This window comes from Petromyzon marinus, chromosome 53 (genome assembly GCF_048934315.1).
Source record: "Petromyzon marinus isolate PM22_M1 ecotype Great Lakes invasive population chromosome 53, UKy_Petmar_22M1.pri1.0, whole genome shotgun sequence".
Lineage (NCBI taxonomy): Eukaryota > Metazoa > Chordata > Hyperoartia > Petromyzontiformes > Petromyzontidae > Petromyzon > Petromyzon marinus.
In genome coordinates this window covers 6,146,567-6,161,345 of record NC_133719.1, presented here as the reverse complement: position 1 = coordinate 6,161,345, position 14,779 = coordinate 6,146,567, and positions in this window count along the sequence as shown.

Sequence of the window (14,779 nt, the reverse complement as noted above, 5' to 3'; positions counted from 1 at the left end):
CCGTTCCACCCTCGCAGAAACCACACGACAAGGTTTATTGATCACCAACAGTTTATTCTCAGCGAGTCCGAGGCTAAATTACCCGAGTCAGTTTGAGTCAGCAGGCCAGGTCTAACCTATCTCTCGATGGTCTAAGACCCGATCTGTCCCGCCTCTTTCAAATCACTCTCCGAAGACAATCTCACAATGGCCTCAATATCTCACTCTCGGGTACTCACGGTTCGACTTGTATGGAGCTGCTGGGGCAGATCCTCGCTGCACTTCGACTTGTCACACGGACGTTTGAGTGGCTGGGAAGTTTACGGCCCCGAGCGCTGGCTTGAGTAGAATACAAACTAACTCTATCCCTACATTCTCTCCTCTTTTTATTGTCCTCTACATCAAAGATAAATCAGCGCTGATCCGCTGGCCTCCCGTCCAATCAGGTGGCTCGGATTTCCCGCCACTCTCCCCGGGCCGGTGCTCTCTCAGACGTCCGCTTTTTACCCTCTAAACAAACGCATCTGTTCTACCAATCAGAGGACCGGCCCTGTTTTTCCCGCCGTTCGTGACTCCGCCCCCTCCTACCTGCCTGCTGACCCGTGTGTGTTGTGGGTGTTTTATACCCGCGGTGGCTCAGCAGCCCCGTCGTGACCACGTGATTACAACCCAAGTCACGGCGCCGTGGTGCGAGTTAGCCTCGGGGGAGGTCGCCCAATTCCCTGGTCGCAGGAAACCGTGAAGTTTGGTCCCATGAGAGGGCTTCTGGGTGAAAACCTGTCGGCCAGGTGACCTCCCCTCGGGGCTCTATGTGGGAGTGTGTGTGTGTTCATATGGGGGCTCTATGTGGGGGTGTGTGTGTGCGTTCATGTGGGGGTGGGGGTGTTCATGTGGGGCCTCTATGTGTGTGTGTGTTCATGTGGGGGCTCTATGTGTGGGTGTGTGTGTGTGTTCATGTGGGGGCTCTATGTGTGGGTGTGTGTGTGTTCATGTGGGGGCTCTATGTGTGGGTGTGTGTGTGTGTTCATGTGGGGGCTCTATGTGGGGGGATGTTGGTTCATGTGGGGGTGTGTGTGTGTGCATGTGGGGGCTCTATGTGTGGGTGTGTGTGTGTGTTCATGTGGGGGCTCTATGTGGGTGTGTGTGTGTGTTCATGTGGGAGCTCTATGTGGGGGTGTGTGTGTGTGTTCATGTGGGGGCTCTATGTGGGGGTGTGTGTGTGTTCATGTGGGGGGTGGTGAGGGAAAGCAGCGTCGGCCCCGTCGCTCGGAGGTGGCGGCGTCGCGGCCACGGAAGTCGTCAGGACGGCCTCGCTGCTGCTGCGACATCACAGTGGCAGGCACGGCTCCAACGGAGCGGCTTCGCTGCTGCGGCACCACGCTATCCCGTCCGTATTCTCGGTGTTAAACCAAAGTCGTTCACCGTGGGTGTTGGACTCCACCAAGGGTGCGTCTGGTCTCCACTCATGTTTGTGATGTTCATGGACAGGATATCAAGGTGCAGCCAAGGTATGGAGAGTATCCTGTACGTGGGGATGGAGGTGGCGTCTCTGCTTTTTGTAGATGGCGTTGTCCTCTTTGTCCGCGTCAGTCCGTGATCTCCAGCGTGCACTCGGACGGTTTGATGGCGAGTGTAAAGCGGCTGGGATGAGGATCAGCACCTCCAAGTCTGAGGTCATGGGTTCACCCCCGGCGGATGGTGGAGTGTTCTCTCCAGGTGAGGGGTGTAGGGGTAACAGCTTCCCTTACTGGAGGAGTTTAAGTACCTCGGGATCTCGTTTGCGAGCGATGGTGAGTGGGAGCGGGAGATCAGCCGGCGGATCGGTGCGGTGTCTGCAGTGATGTGGGAGGGATCTCATCTCTCCAACAAAGCTCTCGGTTTACAGATCGATCTCCGTTGCCATCCTCACCTATGGTCATGAGCTTTGGGTCATGAACGTAAGGATGAGATCGCGGGTACAAGGGGCCGAGATGAGTTTTATCCATATGGTTGCCAGGTTCATCACTCTCCGTGATCGGGTGAGGAGCACGGTAATCTGGGAGAGCCTCAGAGTCGAGCCGCTGCTTCTCCGGATCGAGAGAAGCCAGTTGGGGTGGTTCGGGCACCCGGTAAAGGATGTCCCCCGGTAGACTCCCCACTGGAACTCTACCGGGCTGCAACGTCCCACTGGGCGAAGACCCCGGGACCGGCCCAGGACACGCTGGCGGGATGATGTCGCTCGGCTGGCCTGGGAACGCCTGGGAATTCTCCAGGTAGAGCTAGAGTCTGTGTATAGTGTAGTGTATAGTGTAGTAGTGTATAGTGTAGTAGTGTATAGTGTAGCAGTGCTAGAGTCTGTCGCCAGGGAAAGGGAGGTCTGGACCACCACTATTCAACACGCTGCTGCCACGACCCTCACCAGGACACGCAGATTGAGAAACGAACAAAATAAATAATACATAATTAATAACTAATAAATAATCGATAAATAATTGATAATGAATAATACGCGAATACTTACAGAACAAGGAAACAACAACTAAATTAATAATTAAAGGCTGATGGATTGGCGATAAATTAATTAATAAGTTAATCAATAATAAATAATAAGAAATAACGATTTTAAAGTAATTAACAATTAATGGCATAGTTTGATACAGTAATAGCCTGATTTAGGTCTCCCCCCTTTCACGTCGTTACGCAAATTCGTCCTCACTTCATGAACACCGCGACCCGACCTGTGTTTGCGTCCAGCACGTTGAACTTCTTTCGCCGCCGTACGTGGCCAACCGTGCTAATCGGAGGTGCGGGGGAAGGGCAACAAACCAAACACAAAACAGCAGATTTCTGTCACCTCGAGCCCCCCCCCACCACCACACACACACCCACACTCACGTCGCTGACAGCATCGTGGTCGCCAGGACTTTCTGGTTACCCGTCGCCTCCACCCGCCGACTTCGACCCTGAAAATCGCTTCGATCGGCATCCTTTCGATATTCGTCGTCGCAGCCTTTCAGGAGGGGGGTATTGCCGTGCAGACGAGGATAATCGCGTGTTTGCGAGCGTTTTAGAGTCCATGCGTGTGCCTGGTTTTTCTTCCTTCGTTTTAATTCCATGCCAGAATTATGAAGACAGGCGAGGCTGAGTTTATCCGTGGCCAGGATTCGAACTCACGCTGTTCGTGGCTGTGGAGACAAATGCATTGGGTGCGGTTTTAGTTTGCAAATATTTCATTTGTTCAGGCATGGTCATTGCAACGCGCTTTCCTTGAGTTTAAAACGTATCATAAGTCAGCATTAAGGGCAATGTCTCTCTTTTTTACCCTTTCCCAGCGGAGTCGTTTGTTCTTTGTTGGGTTATATTTCCATGAATTCACAACGGGACAACTCTGCAACCGGGCAAAAAAAATACGTCAGTCAGCAAAAAAGATTGTCTTTAATTCTTATTTTATTTCCACAAAGTGTGTGTTTTTCTTTTTCCATTTTCACGTTTTAAGTTCCTCAAGTTTCATCCGTGAATGGGAAGGGGAAAAATAGAAAGTGGGAGAGATTTGTTTTTGTTCCCCCGTGAGAATGAAGTGTCCGTATTATTAGAATGAAGTGTGTTTTTTTATTATAATGAAGTGTGCATGTTATCAGAATGAAGTTTGTGTATAATTAGAATGATGTGTTTTTTATTATAATGAAGTGTGCGTATTATTAGAATGAAGCGTGTTTTTATTATAATGAAGTGTGCATGTTATCAGAATGAAGTTTGTGTATAATTAGAATGAAGTGTTTTTTTATTATAATGAAGTGTGCGTATTATTAGAATGAAGTGTGCATGTTATCAGAATGAAGTTCGTGTATTATTAGAATTAAGTGTTTTTTAATTATAATGAAGTGTGCGTATTATTAGAATGAAGTGCGTGTTTTTTTTAATTATAATGAAGTGTTTTTTTTATTATAATGAAGTGTCCGTATTATTATAATGAAGTTTGTGTATTATTAGAATGAAGTGTTTTTTTATTATAATGAAGTGTGCGTATTATTAGAATGAAGTGTGTGTGTTTTTTTAATTATAATGAAGTGTGTTTTTTAAAAATGAAGTGTGCGTATTATTATAATGAAGTTTGTGTATTGTTAGAATGAAGTGTGTTTTTTATCATAATGAAGTGTGCATATTATGAAAATGAGATGTGCGTATTATGAGATTGAAGTGTGCGTATTACTTCTCACTTGCTACACTCGTAAGCTCACCCGAGAGAGAGAAAGAGAGGGGGCCAGACAAACACCGCCCCATTGCCTCTCAGCACCGGAACACATCCTCAGCTCTAAAATAAGGGGTCAGACTATCTGAAATTGTGGCCCCCATTTATCCAAAATCCCCCAAGTTGAACTCTTTTATTTATGTATCTGCTATGAACAAGGGACACGCGAGTGCTTCGCCTAAGGCCGTTGAACGCCTCGTTTGTTAGTGGTACAATGTTCCTTAACTAACTTACTAACTACTTGACTCCGTTTTATTTTACCAGCTAATTGCCCACTGAGCTATATGGCTCTTTTTTCAGAAGCGACCTAGTCACAAATGCACTTCTGCAGCCGTCTGGAACGCTCTTCCTTTCGATCTTAGGAATCTACTGGAGCCATGCACTTGTCAATCATCGATATTAAAAATGCATTCCTTTAGAACCGCTTTTTGTGTTTTGTTCATTGTCCTTCCCCCCGCACCTCCGATTAGCACGGTTGGCTACATACGATGTGAAAGAAGTTCAACACACGTGCATGCCTACGAAAGTGTGAGACATGCGTCAAAACCTATCCCCCAGTGAAGGTACTAAAACTGTGAAGTGTTTTAATATTGCCAGGCAAGGCCCACTGAGCTTTATACCGTAGCTATTTTTCAGAAGCGACCGGGCCACAAATGACAGCGTGACGGAGTGGCTTATCATTTCCACGAGCAGTCAAATTGCCCGCAAGGACCGTGCTCTTCTCGTTCTCTCTGCAAATATTGACGCGTTCCCCTGTCCTTGCCAACCTTCTCCACTCTGCCCTGTCCTCTCTCTTTCCGCTCCTCGGGCCACCGTGTCCCATCGCACCACATCGCCCCCCCCCCTCCCCCCACCACCTCTTCTTCTGCCTTCCTCTTGATCTCTTTCCTTCCAATTGCATCACTTGCACCGTCTGACCCACATCATGTTCCTGCTGTCCCTCCACATGACCGAACCATACCAGCGCATTTTCTCTCTCATCTTCTCTGTGATTTCTACCACCATGAGTATTCTTCTCAGTTCTTCATTTCTCACGTTACCCTTACTTGTTGAACCCAACATCCACCGCAACATCCTCATCTCTGTGACTGACACAGCGTGGTCCTCCCTCTTTCTTGTGACCCATCACGGGGCGCCATACAACAGCACCGGCCTCACCACCGTCTTGTACTATACACTACACTACACACTACACTACTATACACTACACTATACACTACTATACACTACACTATACACTACACTATACACTACACTATACACTACACTATACACTACACTATACACTACACTACTATACACTACACTATACACTACACTATACACTACACACTACACTACTATACACTACACACTACACTACTATACACTACACTATACACTACACTATACACTACTATACACTACACTATACACTACACTATACACTATACTACACACTACACTACTATACACTACACTACACACTACTATACACTACACTACACACTACTATACACTACACTACTATATACTACACTACACACTACACTACTATACACTACACTATACACTACACTACACACGACTATACACTACGATTTAAAGCTTTCGTGACTGCATGGATTCATCTTCTTGGTTCTATTGGTAAAGTCACGTGGAAGGGAAATAAAAAAATAACAAAAAAATAAAACATAATAAAATAAAATTCTCACGACGTTTCGGCCACAACACAAGCAGCCGTCCTCAGGTGAAGAAACAGAACTGTCGGAAAGACAGCGCTCCAATGAACATTGCTAAGCTTGGCAGCGTCTTTTAAGCTGGGTGGGAGGAGCAGAGCACCTTGACAAAGGAGTTTACATATCAACAGAAGAATTTAGAATTGAAGTAGCTAAGTTAATGTGATAGATTAGCAGGATGTTAAAGTCATAAATTAGCATGTAAGTGGGAGATTCGCATTTTTGCGACATAGAAGTGTAATGTATAATGACTTATTGTTAGTAGCTCAGCTTAGTGGAGAATATATTGAGTACATTGATTATATTGATGTAGTTTATATTTAGTTCTTTCACATCGGTTTATTGTATGATAGTTGGGTAGTTGCAGTTCTTTAGCGTCAATATACTAAATGCCTCTGTTGATATGTAAACTCTGACTTTAACATAGCTACTTCCGTGACCAGTTACATGCTAATTCCTCACATTAACATCATGTGTTTAGCAATAAATGAATACATCTGAGTAATGTTTCTTGAAATAAAAAGTGTGTTGTTGTTGTTGTTCGGGAAAATGGAAGGAACGGGAAAGAGAGGGAGAATTCCCAGACTCACAAAAAATGCCAATGTGGCCACTACTTTGGGCGTAGTGGCAACAGTAGAAAGAGGTTAGTGGAAGCAAATGATATATGTGCGGTGGACACCCCCGGGCTATTTGCCCATGGATCGTGATGGTAATGATGATGATGGCAATTTCTTATTATTCCTCCTCCTTTTTTACCCTTGTGTTTTCGTCCAATGGTATTTATTCAAATTATTCGTATATATTGTACACGCCAGTGTGTTGTGTTTGCTGTTGATCGTATATTTAGAAAAAGAGGGAAAATTAATATCTTTGGTTCTTTCGGTAAAGTCACTTAGAAAATAAAATCGAATAATACTAGAATATGACGTATCGGTTGCAACACAAGCAACCATCATCAGGTAAGAATGAATGATGAAACACAGACACGGCAGTAACATAGACAGACACACATACAGAGAGAGACACACAAAGACACACAGAGAGAGACACACACAAAGACACAAAGAGACACACTCACAACGACACAGAGAGAGACACACACAAAGACACAGAGTGAGACACACATAAAGACACAAGAGAGACACACAAAGACAGAGAGACACACAAAGACACAGAGAGAGACACACACAAAGGCACAGAGAGAGACACACACAAAGACACAGAGACACATACAAAGACACAGAGAGACACACACAAAGACACAGAGAGAGACACACGCAAAGACACAGAGAGACACACACAAAGACGCAGAGACAGACACACAAAGACACAGAGACACACACAAAGACAGAGAGACACACAAAGACACAGAGAAAGACACACACAAAGACACAGAGAGATACACAAAGACACAGAGAGACACACACAAAGACACAGACACACACACAAAGACACACAGAGAGACACACACACAAAGACACAGAGAGAGACACACAAAGACACAGATAGACACACACAAAGACACAGAGAGAGACACAAAGACACAGAGAGACACACAAAGACACAGCCACACACAAAGACACAGAGAGACACACACAAAGACACAGAGAGACACACAAAGACACAGAGAGAGAGACACACACAAAGACACAGAGAGAGACACACACACAAAGACACAGAGAGAGACACACAAAGACACAGATAGACACACACAAAGACACAGAGAGAGACACAAAGACACAGACAGACACACAAAGACACAGACAGACACACAAAGACACACACTCTCTGCATGTGTGTCTGTCTATGTTGTTTTCGTGTCTGAGTTTTATCATTCATTCTTACCTAATGATGGTAGCTTGTGTTGCAACCGAAACGTCGTATTCTATTATTGTTTGATTTTATTTTCTACGTGACTTTACCGAAAGAACCAAAGATTAATTCCGGCTGTCACGAAAGCTTCGAACCCAGGGAAGATTCGTATTTAATCTAAGTTTTCTTGTTGTTGTTTGACTTGCATCCCACTGGGATTTTTGCACACAGCGTTGGTGTACGGTGCTATTTCAGGAATATTTTTTTTTATGTTTTTTCCTGGATTTTCTGTTTGCACAGTCACATAGTCACTTTAAGATGTTTTCTTGTTCGTGTTTTTTTGTTTGTTGTGGTTGCACCCGATTCAAAAGCCGAATGGCTCACAGGGCTATACCAAATAAATGAAACTATTTGGCGATCGTCTGGCACGATATATATCAGAATCGGAATATTTTTTACCGGAGGAATCCTAAACGAAACTTTCAACTATTTTTCATTTTACCAGGTTAGGCTCACCTGAGCTGTGTAGCCCGTTTTCAGGAGCAACCTCTGCCTATCACAAACGATAGCTCAGCGAAGCGGCTTATCATCACGTGGACATTTACAGTACAGCAGCCAAAATACTCTTAAACGCGTGATGTCGATTCTAAATGTGGAGGGGAAAACCCGCAGGACCCGGAGAAATACACACGCGACCACGGCGAGAGAGACACACCGCAAACTCCAAATATACAGCAGCAGCAGGCGTCGTCAGGGTCGGGATCGATCCCATTCTCAGTCGGAGGGCATGGCCTGGGATTCCGGCTGTGATCTGTGACACAAAGGAACTCAAACGGCCACCTTGAGGCACATTCGCTGGAAACTGTAAGCTGATCTCTCAAGCCGTGTTTTTTTGGTGTGATAATTAACACAACGCGCGCGCGCGTGTGTGTGTGTGCGCGCACGCACGTACACGTGCCCGTGTGAGATTATTGCATCACGCTGGAAGGTTAAAGGTGCATCCCTGCAGTTGCTCTGCTCACGCCACTGCTGGAAGAAGGACCTCCACTGCCCGAGATGGGCTGTGGCTGCTGCACATCACCACTGGGGGCTGTGACTGCTGCACATCACCATTGCCCCGTGACTGCTGCACCTCACCACTGGGGGCTCTCACTGCTGCACCTCACCACTGGGGGCTGTTACTGCTGCACCTCACCACTGGGGGCTGTTACTGCTGCACCTCACCACTGGGGGCTGTTACTGCTGCACATCACCACTGGGGGCTGTCACTGCTGCACCTCACCACTGCCCTGTCACTGCTGCTCCTCACCACTGGGGGCTCTCACTGCTGCACCTCACCACTGGGCCCTGTGACTGCTGCACCTCACCACTGGGGGCTGTTACTGCTGCACATCACCATTGCCCTGTGACTGCTGCACCTCACCACTGGGGGCTGTCACTGCTGCACCTCTACTGCCCGAGATGGGCTGTGACTGCTGCACCTCACCACTGGGGGCTGTGACTGCTGCTCCTCACCACTGGGGGCTGTCACTGCTGCACATCACTACTGCCCTGTGACTGCTGCACCTCACCACTGGGGGCTGTCACTGCTGCACATCACCACTGGGGGCTGTGACTGCTGCACCTCACCACTGCCCTGTGACTGCTGCACCTCACCGCTGGGCCCCGTGACTGCTGCACTGAAATTAACTCAACGTTCCGCGAGTCTACCGGCCAAGGGGGAACCACTTTAAGTGCCGAACATGGACCCACTTTTTGCAGGGCAGTTTTTTTTTGTTGCTTTTATTTTACTGCTTCAGCTAAATTCTTCGGCGTTTATATATATATAAAAAATAAAAACAAGGTAGGTTAATGCTTTTGCTATTTATTTTCACTGCGATCATTTTTTTGCCGAGCCGGCAAAAAACAATTCGCCTCTGCTGTGTGGTTGTTACCCCCACGTTTATTGCCTGGGAGTTGGCAGTTCGCGGCTCTCGCCGTGAAGCCAGCGAGGTTGGCCGCATGCGGCTCTTTGAGCGACGGCAAAGTGCGGCTCTTGACATTCTACAAGCACAGAGGCGATTTTGGTGACTTCGTACAGCAACGCCGGTGTGTTGCGGGAGCAAAGCCACAACATTTACAATCTTGAGTACGACGTTTCGCCGTTACCAGTAAATCGCAAGTAGTTACAACGAGCATCATCAGGCGTCAGCCAAATCTGGCGAAACGCCGTACTCAGATTGTGAATGTCACGTAAAGGTTGTGGATTCGCCCTCCAACACACCGATGTTGCTGTACTAGTGACGAATTGGCACGTGCTCGTTACGTGACAAACCTTACTAGTTGGCTGTGTCGGGTAGTGGCGCGTTTAACGATACATTTATAGATTTTTGCGATATAACGCCAAACAAAAACCGAGATTACGGATGCTTTTGGTCGCGAAAGCCCTACTACGGGTTAAATAGATCTAAGGGGTGTTTTCTTTCAGTTACCGAATTCGACGAAATGTTGATCTTTGTTGTCATTCTGTTTGGGGGCCGTCTATAAATGACGTCACACACCTAGGGGGGAGGGGTTGAGAAATGTGACGTGACATCAAAATGCGCAAATTTAAATAAATATAGAATTGCTATAACAACACTCCTACAACATCAGAGTGCAGCGCCACATTAAAAACGCACTACAATGACAATAGTTTAAAGAGATTTGAAGCATTTTTTATTTTCAAAATGGAAATCTGGATTTGTGGAAATCTGGTTTGGGGGGGGGGGGAGAGCTTTGTGACGTCATATTTGAGAGGGGGGGGGGGTCTGACTTTTTGTGACGCCGTGCGACGAGGGGGGGAGGGGGAGGGGTCAAAAATCGTCCCAAATCGCGTGACGTCATTTATGGGCGGTCCCTTGGCGAGACCCTGCCGTAGAGCAGCGGCCTCTGGCAGCAGTCGAAACGTGCTGATGAGCGAATCTCAGCCAAGTCGAAACGTGCTGATGAGCGAATCTCAGCCAAGTCGAAACGAATGCAAGGGCGTCCCTGTTTTAAAGCGATGTCGAATTTGAAGACTGTTTTCCAACGCACACGAGAAGTGTATTTAGATTCGGTCACCCGTATAGACGCTGTGTTCTCCTTATACACGCGCGAGAATGGGCAGAGAAAGAGCAAATATACGCGTGCTAATATTGTACGTGATTAATTCATTCACCCATTGATTCATGTTTGGCTCACGCGTGTGTTGGATGAATGCACAGTGGCCCCCAAAGGTTAGTATACTGCTCTCAGAGCCTGGCAAAAGCTGAGTTATATTCCTGGCCAGGGCAAACATCAACAGCGAGTGGATATATTGATGCGATAAAAAACCCAAATAACTATCCAAAGTGGACTTTAAAGACGTCCAATGAAGCTAGCATGAGTTATCGCTCTTACAAAATAAAAATAAATTGAGTTATAAAAAGTATACATTTTGATTTAAAGCTTTCGTGACTGCAGGGATTCATATTCTTGGTTCTCTCGGTAAAGTCACCACGTAGAAGGGAAACAATGAAATAATAAAAATATAAAAAATACAATTCTCACGACGTTTCGACTGCAACACAAGCAATCATCATCAGGTGTGAAAACCACAGCAAGAAAATTTGAAGAAAAAAACACTTTTTTTCAAACTTTCTTGTCGTGGTTTTCACACCTGATGATGATGATTGCTTGTGTTGCAGTCGAAACGTCGTGATAATTTTATTGTTTAATATATTTGTATTATTTTATTGTTTCCCTTCTACGTGACTTTATCAAAGTATGTTTTGTTTTTCCCATCATAACCCCGTCACTCACGTCTACTGTGGAAATTTGAATTTGCCAGTACGGCGTTCATAGCCTCGGGGAGCAACAGGAGAATATAAAAAAAAACACGATCGCGCCAGACAGTTTAGCGAGAAGGTATTTAATACCGTCCGCTAGCTCCGTTTGGCAAAAAAAAAATATTTAAAAAACACCGCACACACAACCGCCATGAAGAAGAGGGGTGGAAAAAAAAACAGCCGACCGCCGTGTACGCACGAAAAAAGAAACCCCAGACACATCGGGGCTGACGGAGGAATGCTGTGAACGTGAGCTGTCCCCGTGAGTTCTGCTCAATTTTGACTGTCGGTTGGAAAGCAGTAGGAGGGGGTGGGCGTCAATTGGCGGCGTCTGTTCCTCTCGCCTCCTTTCGCCTGCGGGAGGGATGATTGATGCGGTAATGACCTGAAATGTCCCCGGCACGTGATGAGAAAATGATCGCGATAACATGTTGTTGAGCAGGCGTCGTCGTCACCGCTGCCGCCGCCGATCGAGGTGACTCGTTGCAGTACGTGATGTACGTACTGACGTCACCGTGATGTACGTGCTGACGTCACCGTGATGTACGTACTGACGTCAACGTGGTGCACGTACTGACGTCAGTGTGGTGCACGTAATGGCGTCAGCGTGGTGTACGTACTGACGTCACCGTGAAGCACGTACTGACGTAACCGTGATGTACATACTGGCGTCACCGTGGTGCACGTACTGGCGTCACCGTGATGTACGTACTGGCGTCTCCGTGGTGCACGAGCTGACGTCACCGTGATGTACGTACTGGCGTCACCGAGGTGTACGTACTGGCGTCACCGTGGTGCACGTGCTGACGTCACCGTGATGTACGTACTGGCGTCACCGTGGTGCACGTGCTGACGTCACCGTGATGTACGTACTGGCGTCACCGTGGTGCACGTGCTGACGTCACCGTGATGTACGTACTGGCGTCACCGTGATGTACGTACTGGCGTCACCGTGGTGCACGTGCTGACGTCACCGTTATGTACGTACTGGCGTCACCGTGGTGCACGTACTGGCGTCACCGTGATGTACGTACTGACGTCACCGTGCTGCACGTACTGGCGTCACCGTGGTGTACGTGCTGACGTCACCGTGATGTACGTACTGGCGTCACCGTGGTGCACGTGCTGACGTCACCGTGATGCACGTACTGGCGTCACCACGGTTTACGTACTGGCATCACCATGGTGTACGTACTGACGTCACCGAGGTATACGTACTGGCGTCACCGTGATGTACGTGCTGCCGTCACCGTGGTGTATATACTGGTGTCAGGAGTCGCCCGCACTGGAAATTCGCGAACGCATCGCGGCCGCGTGACGGTTTCACGAACACGGAGCGCAGTTAGCGGTGTCATGGTTAGCGGTGTCACAGTCACGGTTAGCGGTGTCATAGTTAGCGGTATCACGGTTAGCGGTGTCACAGTCACGGTTAGCGGTGTCACAGTCACGGTTAGCGGTGTCACAGTTAGCGGTGTCACGGTTAGCGGTGTCACAGTCACGGTTAGCGGTGTCACAGTTAGCGGTGTCACGGTTAGTGGTGTCATGGTGAGCGGTGTCATGGTTAGGGGTGTCACAGTTAGCGGTGTCACGGTTAGCGGTGTCATGGTTAGCGGTGTCATGGTTAGCGGTGTCATGGTTAGCGGTGTCATGGTTAGCGGTGTCACGGTGAGTGGTGTCACAGTTAGCGGTGTAATGGTGAGCGGTGTCATGGTTAGCGGTGTCACGGTTAGCGGTGTCAGGGTTAGTGGTGTCATGGTTAGCGGTGTCACAGTTAGCGGTGTCACAGTTAGCGGTGTCACGGTTAGCGGTGTCATGGTTAGCGGTGTCACGGTTAGCGGTGTCATGGTTAGCGGTGTCACGGTTAGCGGTGTCACAGTTAGCGGTGTCATGGTGAGCGGTGTCATGGTTAGCGGTGTCATGGTTAGCGGTGTCACGGTGGGTGGTGTCACAGTTAGCGGTGTCATGGTGAGCGGTGTCATGGTTAGCGGTGTCAGGGTTAGCGGTGTCATGGTTAGCGGTGTCACAGTTAGCGGTGTCAGGGTTAGCGGTGTCACAGTTAGCGGTGTCATGGTGAGCGGTGTCACAGTTAGCGGTGTCATGGTGAGCGGTGTCACAGTTAGTGGTGTCATGGTTAGCGGTGTCACGGTTAGCGGTGTCATGGTTAGCGGTGTCATGGTTAGCGGTGTCATGGTTAGTGGTGTGATGGTTAGCGGTGTCATGGTTAGCGGTGTCATGGTTAGTGGTGTCATGGTTAGCGGTGTCATAGTTAGCGGTGTCATGGTTAGTGGTGTCACAGTTTGTGGTGTCAGGGTTAGCAGTGTCATGGTTAGCGGTGTCACAGTTAGCGGTGTCACAGTTAGCGGTGTCATGGTTAGCGGTGTCATGGTTAGCGATGTCATGGTTAGTGGTGTCATGGTTAGTGGTGTCATGGTTAGCGGTGTCATGGTTAGCGGTGTCATGGTTAGCGGTGTCATGGTTAGTGGTGTCATGGTTAGCGGTGTCATGGTTAGTGGTGTAATGGTTAGTGGTGTCATGGTTAGCGGTGTCATGGTTAGCGGTGTCATGGTTAGTGGTGTCATGGTTAGCGGTGTCATGGTTAGCGTTGTCATGGTTAGTGGTGTCAGGGTTAGCGGTGTCACAGTTAGCGGTGTCACAGTTAGCGGTGTCATGGTTAGTGGTGTCATGGTTAGCGGTGTCACAGTTAGCGGTGTCAGGGTTAGCAGTGTCATGGTTAGTGGTGTCATGGTTAGCGGTGTCATGGTTAGTGGTGTCATGGTTAGTGGTGTCATGGTTAGCGGTGTCATGGTTAGCGGTGTCACAGTTAGCGGTGTCAGGGTTAGCGGTGTCACAGTTAGCGGTGTCACAGTTAGCGGTGTCATGGTTAGTGGTGTCATGGTTAGCGGTGTCATGGTTAGTGGTGTCATGGTTAGTGGTGTCATGGTTAGTGGTGTCATGGTTAGCAGTGTCATGGTTAGCGGTGTCACAGTTAGCGGTGTCACAGTTAGCGGTGTCATGGTTAGCGGTGTCATGGTTAGCGGTGTCATGGTTAGCGGTGTCATGGTTAGTGGTGTCATGGTTAGCAGTGTCATGGTTAGCGGTGTCACAGTAAGTGGTGTCACAGTTAGAGGTGTCATGGTTAGCGGTGTCATGGTTAGCGGTGTCATGGTTAGTGGTGTCATGGTTAGTGGTGTCATGGTCAGCGGTGTCAGGGTTAG